We start from the raw sequence: 9,110 nt of genomic DNA, 5'->3' as shown, positions 1-9,110 counted from the left end.
GCTGTCTTGAGAGCACACAAGCTATCTGTTGGGTAGCGGAGGTCCCACGTAACAGTTTTGGGTTTGATAGCCTAGAAGTTAGTGTAAAAATATTATAAACCTATGAAATATGCGGAGCACGAAATGCAAAAAGTCAAGTCAAAGGGTTTTCCACCCAAGAAATAATATATAATAATAGGAAGTAAGTGGGTCCGCGGACCATAGGAAGGTATAAATAGAGTGTGGCTCTATGGGGAGAAGGCAGTTCCTTTTGTATGATCTTGGATTTGAATTGTAATGGGTTTTTGAGAAGGAAAGTTTTGAAGCGTCTGTAAGTCCGAGTCAAGGGTTTGGGTAGGGGATAGAGGCTTTGCAGCTGTGTGCATAGAGGCTTGGAAGAGTCCATTGCTGTGTGCGTGGACCCCTGCAGCTGAGTGCGTAGGGCGAATCTAGATGTATTGGTGATAAAGTGGAAATAAAGATAAGTTGCTTTTGTAATTCTGTGATCTGGCTTTCTGTATGGTGAATATAATTGTTTGATCTATGCACATATGCTTATGTTATGAATGTATGTGAATATGAGTTTATTCTAAGTGCGCGAACTGGTTAAATCTGATAAATGTTTGCTTAAAGACCCTGCTAAGTAGATCTGATTTATACAAGTAATTAATATTACAAATTAACCCAGATCTGGATCTACGCAGAGGTAGAGCAGCGCGAGGCTTTATAAGGGCGCTCAAACCCTCCATACCACATCTAAACATCCCAAGGGTGAAGAAACCTGGTTCCAGCACCCCCCCTTCTACCTCAGGTGAGACCTCAGTCCGTGCTCCATGGGCTGTTGTCAAAAGGGCCGGTAGCTGCGGGATTTGTTTGGCTAAGTAATTATTCCAACCTTGGGTCAGGCCCATATAAGCCAAAAAATGGTTCTATTGCTGGGACCGGGATCTACCTAAGGGGTGTATGATGTGGAATGTGGGGACTCTGTAATAAAAGAATTGAAGGATTGAAGGGACCAGGAGCAGTATTAGTTCAGAGTACGGTGGCAGAGTTGACAATGACGAGCACGATCCAGCTACCAATATACAAAGGAGCAAGAAGCGAAGACCCAGAACAATTTTGGTTCGTGCTAAACTCAGTATGGAACACACATAGAATTGCAGATAATAATATCAGAAAGGCTACCTTAGTTAGCACGCTGCAGCACCGGGCGCTGACATGGTATATAAAGTACTCAAGCGATCACCCAACTACGGGGACAACAGAAATCCAGACGAACTAAAGAAAGCATTTAGCTGACCAAAGTCAGAAACACAATCGATCATAGGGTTCAAAGAGATTGCGATGATACCTGGTGAAACCCTGTGGGATTTGGACCAAAGACTGAAAGTGCTATTCGCGAGGCTATCATGACATTGACAGATGCACAACACTGTGCTTGGTTTATGGCATCCTTAACACCACATCTGAGGATGGTGTTGTCACAACAAAAGATCTCAACCCAGGCTGAAGCATTAGAGACAGCAATGAGGTTGCACGAAACTCCATTACAAGACCCAGGGTTGGGATTTCAGCAAATCCAAGCGTATATCCAGAATTTGTGTTTGGAAATGAAGAAGTCAAAACGAGAACAGGCACCGTGACCAGAAGTCCGAGAGGAAGTATGGTGTATAAAGTGCAGGAGCCAGGGGCACAATAAAGATCACTGCCCCCTCTCAATGAATTATGTGGCAACGGGGGGACCAACACTATTGCGACCAGAGGCACAGGCAGGGCTAAGCACAACAACCTCGCTCTGGTGCACAATCTGTCAGGTGGGAGGAAAACACCACACTGATAACTGTCATCTACTACCAAAATACAACCAGACCCCGTAGTAGCTATTTTGCAACTTTTGTAGATTGCTGGGCCATGAGGAAAGAGACTGTCGTAGCTACCAATTATTAATGGACCCGTCACCTGCTTATAGAATGCAGATTGAGGCGCGAGGTCAAGATCCAGCTATGGCGATCGCGCGGTGGGTTCCAACACCGTGGACGAGGACGAGGTGGAATTGGGCTAGGAAGGGGTCGCGGGCAGCTAATCTGTTACAACTGCGAAGGTAGAGGACATTACACATGGGATTGTACCAACCCAACTAGAATTTCATGTAGTTATTGTGAGTAATTCAATCATGAGCTGATAGATTGCCCTACGCTGATAGCACAGATTCGTGAAAAAAAGTCAGTGCAACCAACAACGACCTAGAAGTACAAATGACGAGGTCCGAACCCTGCGAGGAAGATCCCAAAGTAAACATGGTACTAAGAACTGACACGACCATAAGAGCGAATAGACGAAACTTGAGTAAGGAAGAAGCAGGGGTTGGTAAGGAGACATATCGGAAGCTAGGGAGAGCTTCGCAGCAGTCTCTACCCTAGGTAGTAGGGATCAGCCTGAGCTAGATAGGGATCCTTCGATGATAACTACCTTTTTAGAGACATGTATAAAATTGCTTTGTGACAACAGGGTAGTTAAAGGCTTACATGAATTGATAAATAGATGCGCAGGATGGAGTGAACCTCACGTAGTTCGAAAGTTGGGAAGACATGCATCGTAGACCGGGAGGGAAATGTGACTAACAGCGCAGATTGGCGATTATGAGATGGATCAGGTCATTCTGGATCTGGGCTCAGATGCCAACGTACTGCCTAAAAAGACTTGGGAGTGCATGGGTAAGCTTACGCTACAATGGTCCCCTATCAAATTATGGATGGCAAACCAGCAGAAGGTCCTGCCCATGGGAAGGCTGCAAGGAATTATAGTAGATATTGACGACGCAAGTACTCGGACGGACTTTGAAGTGATTGAAATCATGGATGAAAGCACACCTTATCCTACGTTGTTAGGAATAGACTGGGCCACTGACATGAATGGGGTTATTAATTTAAAGAAGTGGACAATGATATTTGAAACAAAGTCGCTCCGTGTAGTCGTTCCACTAGATCCGGCTGAAGGACTGCGCTATATTGAACCCGTGCGCAACAAAGAGAGCGATGACGAATTAGATGGTATCTATAGAATGGCTGCACAAAGGAAAGAATGGGTCAAGACAACGAAGGATAGAAGAATATCACGGGGCTATGTAGAGTCTTGCACCATCGATTCAAATGAAGAAGACGAGTAGTGGTGTAATAGGTTGAACAGAGTGATCACGCTACATTGCAATATGGTGACTAAATCTCTGCACTGTGTAAGGGCCTAGGATCACAAATTGCTGACATATGATGGGTTGACCATAATAGATGAATTCTTGACCAAATTTGAAATCACAGTACTAGAGCACCAACGGTTTGATGCGTTGAGATGGGCATTGCGCACAACGCCTGTGCGATGGTGGGGCACACATGAAGGTACTTTCAAATATTGGCGTGGCTGCAGGCGCATGACGAAGATCAGATTTGGGAAGCTGAAACTACGCATAACGGAGAAATATGATGGACGTGATGACCTGCACATGCACCTTACCAGATGGATCAAAGCCTACGAAGAGGAACCTCAACCAGAATGGGTGCACTTATTTTATCACACCCTGGATGTCATTCCTAGAAATTGGTATACTAAAGTGGAGCTCCAGCACGACATAGGCGAGTGGGATATCTTGCGCGAAGGGTTTTTGTCGACATTCCTCTTTTAAGATCAATGGATGGATCCCATGGATGATGCGTTACAGCTGGTAAAGGCCGCCATTTTCAAGATGCCACTGGAACCAGAAGAAACTATGCAGCCCGACTGGTTGCGACAACTGAACCAGGCTCTCGAATGCTATAATGTCTAGGTAGAAGATGATGAGGACGATTTGCGAAACATCAATATTCTAAAATCAGAGGGGAACCGTGAGGTGCGTGAACCCGAAGTCGAAGATCTAGATATCACGACGCCATTGAAAAGGAGACAAGTCAATATCGGAACAGAAGAGGAGCTGAAGTATGCAACTCTTGGGGACTATTGGGACAACGCCACAATGGAGAAGGTCGTCGTAAAGCTGGGACATCTAAACGCAGGCCCAGATCACCTGTCCCGAATTGAGACTGGCAAAGAGCCCACAAATTTAGAGGACAGACTCCCGGATGCACAACTATATGCGGTGCGTGTAGCAGATGGTCATTTTGAGGATATAATCCATTTCTTAACTACAGGAACCACGCCGCAGGGATATTCTATTCAGCAGAAGAAGGAATTGGTGATACGCGTAGCAGACTTCACCATGATTGCAGGACACCTCTATAAAATGGGTAACGACGCAATATTACGTAGGTATGTCCTAGAGTTCGAGCGAGGATAGATCCTGGTTGAAGCACATGGGGGGGTTGCTGGCGGACATTATGAGGGTCATGCCACTGCCTAGAAGATTCTTCATGCAAGATTATGGTGGCCCACTTTGCATCAAGATTCGAAAGAATACTGCTGAGCCTGCGATGTATGTCAACGGACAGGGAAACCATCGCAGAGAGATGAAATGCCGCTCCAACCACAAATGACGCTATAGCCATTCAAGAAGTGGGCAATCAACTTCATAGGACCTATTGACCTACAAGGGAAGACGAGCACGTGCTATATCATCACTGCGACAGAATATTTTACCTGATGGGCAGAGGCACAACCGGTTAAGGACTGCACGACTGTGACAGCTGTGAAGTTTTTGTTCGAGAACATACTGACAAGGTTTGGATGTCCCAAAATTATCATGAGCGATTGGGGAACACATTTTATGAATGAAACGATCAGCACACTCACTGAGGAATTCTAGATATATCACCAATAGAGTACGCCATACCACCCACAAGTGAATGGGACCGTTGAGGCATTCAACAAAATCTTAGAGACCGCGTTAACCAAGGTTTGTAACGCACAAAGAAATGATTGGGACTTGCGCATCCCTACTGTGTTATGGGCATACCGAACCATGTGCAAGAAGCTGACGGGCCAAACACCTTTTTGGTTAGTCTATGGCAAGGAGGCCATTATGCCTATGGAATATATTGTGCCTAGTTTGTGGATCGCGACAATAACAGGAATGGCCGATTGCGGGGCTTTGGAGGAACGGCTCGCGTAGCTCGAAGAATTGGAGGAGGAACAGTTTTTGGCTAGATTCCATCAACAAGTACAGAAACAGCGTGAGAAAGCATGGCATGATCACCATATCAAGGTGTGCACCTTCAAGGAGAATGATCTAGTATTTCTATACGACAATAAGTTTGAGAAATTCCCTGGCAAACTCTGAATGCATTGGTTGGGACCCTATGTCATCAAAGAAGTTACCGATGGGGGTGCGGTTCAGCTTTCCAAACTCAATGGAGACCCCTTCCTGGGCTGAGTGAATGGCAGTCGCCTGAAGCTCTACACGGGCGGGCCAGCCGCCTGACTAACCGTTTGAGGGATAGTCTCACCGCTCCAGCCAGTTGAAAGAGAGCGCGGGACGGTAAAGAAGTCTGGGGGAAAGAGGCGCGATTTCCAGGATACACGTTATTTGGCCCATCACCAAGATCGCAGTTGCGTAGTAAGAAGTGCATTGATGCGGTGCTAAGAGGAGAAATAACCGTTCCTGTCACCATTCACGACAAGATGTCTGCACTATGGCAAAAGGGAGCGGGCGGTGGGCAATTAAGAGGAGTATGAGCCAGATATGGAACGAGCTACCACAAATTTTACACGAGGATGCCCGAACAGGCAGGAACCAATGAGTTTGAAATTCTAACCGCTTTTAAATCCCCGAGGGGCATCCACCGGGCGACCTACATTTTTGGAAAACATATGTTGGTTATCGATATGGAACTTTTCATTATCTCTGCACAAGGAGTAAGCCCGAGGGTAGTGATACGGCCGATGGAAAGGCAGGACTCTCTGAGGAACATGGTGTTGGCAGCTGCGGGCGTCCCGCAGAGTACATCATTAACCGTAGGGGATGTACCAGAAAAGGGGAGACATGAAGTAGAATTGGTCCAGATGCCATCGCCCCGCCTGGGGATAGGCTGATGAACTACAAAAAAAAAGAGAAAGGATGGAAAGATGGACCACTGGTAGAAATGCAGTTAATACGTCATCTCTAAGGTACCTTGAGGATTGGGATTTCGTGGATAGCAACAAAGGTCTTGCAAAATTGCGACACAAGCTGCAACAGACAGTGCGAAGAGCAGATACAAAGATCGGAAGTGGCTGTGGTGGTACAAGGAGGTCCTGTATGTGGCTCCCCCGCTCGAGCTAAAATCCTATGCGGGGGTGTTTTGTGTTAACCGAGCAGAGCATAATGAGCATTGTCAGTCGCAAGAATTGGTAGCAACAACGAAGCAGGAGCCGGACGAAGCGTTATAGGAGACAAGGAATAAGCAATAGGATGAGCAGCGTCACTCAGAGGGAGGTGAACAACGAAGCCAAGGCAGTGCGTCTTGCTGCACTAATGATTGATTCAGGACGAGTCATGATAATTGTGTTGAGGGACTGTTAGGTAGCGGAGGTCCCGTGTAACAATTTTGGGTCTGATAGCCTAGAAGTTAGGGTAAAAATATTATAAAACTCCGAAATATGTGGAGCGCGAAATGTAAAAAGTCGAGTCAAAGGGTTGTCCACCCAAGAAATAATATAGAATAATAGGAATTAAGTCGGTCCGCGGACCATAGGAAGGTATAAATAGAGCGGGACTCTATGGGGAGAAGGCAATTCTTTTTGTATGATCTTGGATCTGAATTGTAATGAGTTTTTGAGAAGGAAAGTTTTGAAGTGTCTGTAAGTCCGAGTCAAGGGTTTGGGTAGGGGATAGAGGATCTGCAACTATGTGCATAGAGGCCTGGAAGAGTCTGCAGTTGTGTGCACGGACCCCTATAGCTGAGTGCGTAGGGTGAATCTAGATGTATTGGTGATAAAGTGGAAATAAAGATAAGTTGCTTCTGTAATTCTGTGATCTGGCTTTCTATATGGTGAATATAACTATTTGATCTATGCACATATGCTTATGTTATGAATGTATGTGAATCCGAGTTTATTCCAAGTGTGTGAACTGGTTAAATCTGATAATTATTTGCTTAAATACCTTGCGAAGTAGATCTGATTTATACAAGTAATTAATATTACGAATTAACCCAGATCCAGATCTACGTGGAAGTAAAGTAGCGCGAGGCTGCAGAATGACGCGCGAACCCTCCAGACCACATCTAGACATCCCAAGGATGCGGAATCCTGGTTCTAGCACCCTCCCCTGCTACCTCGGGTGAGACATCAGTCCGCGCTCCATGGGCTATTGCCGAAAGGGCTGGTAGCTAACACTATCTTAAAAATTTTTCTTCCAGACCATCAATATTCATGGCAGTAGGATACTTATCTTTTATAAATTTGTCAATAAGATTGTCTTCATCCAATTTCCTGCTACCAATAGTGTTTTCTAATGTACAAATGGGGTAGGGTGATTATTGATAAATTTCTTCTTCTTCTTCCTCTTCTACCCACACAGGAAAATACTGTTCAATGAGGGGTTGAGTAGGAAGGTATAGTACAAGCTATTTTCTTAGCTTCTTATTTGCGACTGTCATATTTCCAACCCTACAAATGATGTAGACATTAGAAACAACTAACCGAGGCATTCCTAGGATAAGAGGATAGCCACTGAACCTGGTTTTGTGTTGGAGAACAAGTAAGTCAGTAGGGTACTCCTAGGAATCAATGGAAACTGTTAGAGCCTAAATATGCCTTAGGCTGAAGGAAGGAAAAATTCAGGGTAACCACAAACCACGCTCAGTCTGGTAGCTAGCCCTACTAGAACAGGAGAGGGCTCTCTCCAGGTCACACTCAGTTAAAATAGACAATAGGGTTTGAGATGACTCAAAACGAATGCTGATTTTAGGCTAGTAAATGGATATGAAAAAGGAAATTTATTGAATGACTGAACTTTCTGGGCTGTATGGGACAAAGGGCAGCCTGAGATGGGAAATTAAATCAAAGACGCAGAGTATTTCGTGAGGCAAGATAGGCAGGAGGTTTAGCAGTTAAACTGAAATAATATGTAGTGGAAAGATAGTTGAGAAAGCTGAAAAGGGCATATACATGAATCCTTCTTAGACAGAGGAAAACACACAAAGTATGAATTCTTTACAAGGAAGAGCATAAAAATGGATTCTACCTTTCCTACTTAAGAGCATTCAAACGGAAATGATTTCTGAATGAAATGTAAAACATAACAAGGCACATATGAAACTGAAAGAGGAAACATCTGCTAAACTTCATACCGCATGAATCTCATGAATCAGAGCTGCATCATTTATTAAATTCCTGGCCAAGCTGTACAATGAAACACTGAGTTTTTTCTCCACACCGTTTCCCAAAAACTCCAACCAACCCTTTACCAATGATCTTTCATACAATAAATAAACTTTTTCATGAGGAAATGGATCGACCCAGAATAGGGGGTGGTTTAATCATTATTAACTGAAGATGGAAAGCCAACCATCTGTAACAGGAGCAACGCTACAAGATCTGCTCAAATCTGCTAATGAACAACGAGGAGGCACACCTGTAGCGTAGATTTGGTAACTGAAGAAAAACATAGGCAATCACATCATATTTTTCTGCCACTATGGATATCTACGTTTAAAAAAAATTTAAGCGTTTTGGTTTTTTGACTTTTCATATTCCCCTTTTTTCCTTTTGGATAAAAACGGTCCTTTAATGAAAGTGGTTTTGAATTTCTCCTTAGTTGACGGGAAACAGCGTTTTGCCAATACTAGCCGAAATTTCTCTTTTAACACCAGTGAATACATATCCAACAGATTCGCAACACTTCCATTACCCTGGATGCCCAAGGTTGCAATGACTTCATTCACTTTACACAATGCCTCGGTGAGTTTTCTGTATGAGGACCCTTATGTTGAATATCGTTATAAATATGACAGATCTGGCACATTAGTCATGTTTCAAAATTTCACCTTCTAGTTATAGAATTCTATTGTCTCGTCATTTGATTTTACATAGTTAAATCCCCCATTGGCGCTGTTCTTCAAATCTGTAGGGCTGCCAGTGAAATGGTTACAGGCCATTTGGAGATCTGCATCCATGAAAAAAAAGTTATATCCCATTGCAAGCATAGTCTGCAGAAAATTGATTTT

Source organism: Pinus tabuliformis, chromosome 4_1 (genome assembly GCF_031772625.1).
Source record: "Pinus tabuliformis cultivar Carrire ecotype Pingquan chromosome 4_1, CPIR1, whole genome shotgun sequence".
In the NCBI taxonomy this organism is placed as follows: Eukaryota; Viridiplantae; Streptophyta; class Pinopsida; order Pinales; family Pinaceae; genus Pinus; species Pinus tabuliformis.
The sequence above is the reverse complement of the archived record's forward strand: the minus strand, read 5'-3'. Positions refer to the sequence as shown.